This window comes from Geospiza fortis, unplaced genomic scaffold, assembly GCF_000277835.1.
Source record: "Geospiza fortis unplaced genomic scaffold, GeoFor_1.0 scaffold1, whole genome shotgun sequence".
NCBI classification, from domain to species: Eukaryota; Metazoa; Chordata; class Aves; order Passeriformes; family Thraupidae; genus Geospiza; species Geospiza fortis.
The window spans coordinates 8,306,294-8,307,571 of record NW_005054320.1 but is presented as its reverse complement, the minus strand read 5'-3'; positions in this window follow the sequence as shown (position 1 = coordinate 8,307,571).

The following is a 1,278-nucleotide window of genomic DNA, read 5'->3' as shown; positions in this document are numbered from 1 at the left end:
CCAGCCACAACTATTTCTGCTTGCAGGCAGAAAGCAAAGGGTCTGATCTAAAGTCAACAGGAAAAGAAGCAGAGTCAATGCACCCCTGCAAGTGAAAATTATTTGGCAGCAAGAACTAAAATATCAGGGGGCCCCAAAAACTCTTGGAGAGATGAGAAAGGCAAATAGTACAGTTCCTGAAAAGGCTATTTCAGGCTCTGCATCCTTCAGCTGTTGTCAATACCAATACTCTGCTGAAGGTCCTGGGCCTGATGGAAACCAGTGACAAAATGGTGATCTCTGTCCTACTATTCCCCATCCTAACTTCATGAAAGTCATTATTTCTTTCTATGCACAAAATTTAGCCCATGCTTTTATTAAATGGTGTTCTACACTTTCAGGCTATTTCTCCCATTGATCAAGACCATTTGTATATTATTTTTTTCTACCAAATCCTTTGCAACCCCTCTCACATTAATATTGTCTGCAGATTTTAATAGATACATTTTTCTGGTCCACTGTATAAATTACTGTGAAAAAAAACCACACTGATAGCACACTGAAAACAGATCTCTGAAGGACTCCTTGATAGTTCTTTCCAGATAGACAACATAGCATCAAAACCTAATCTTAGAATTTTCCAATCAGCATCAAATGCTCCCAACAGTGATTTCAGTAGATCCAGTTTCCCCTGTTTCCTAATGTGCTTCTTAGACTGTCAGATGAAACAGAGTAAAAGTCCTACTGAAATAAAAAATTTAATTTCTATTGTTATACTTCCTTGACCACAAGGACAACTCTGCCATGAAAGATTGGTTTAACTTGATCTCTTCTACTTGCAAATGGAAAATGTGAGTTGCCTACATAATATTTATTTGTTCCAGTGTCACAGGGGAAGGCAGTAAAATTATGCTGGCTGGCCAGTAATTAGTCAGATTTTCTTTTTTTCAATGCCCAATGTATTTGGCCTTTTCCAGTTTTCTGAACCTCTCCACTGCCTAGATATCTCAAAGATAATGGCCAGTGGGCCATTCTCCAGTTCTCCAGTTCTCATCACAGCATGAAGTTCATCAGCCCCAATTGGTCTGAAAACCTTGACTTTACCTAAGTGCCTAGAAATCTAGAATGACTTTTTCCCAACTTGTAACTGGTGCTATTTAAGATATTCACCTGGCCACCACCACAGTGAAGACAAGTGAAAAATGCTTGGAGCTTCTAGGTATCTTTGTTCAGTTTCCAATTTCTCTGACCAGAAAGCCAGTCTTTTTACTTGTTTTCCCCTCATTGCCCAGGTAGTGA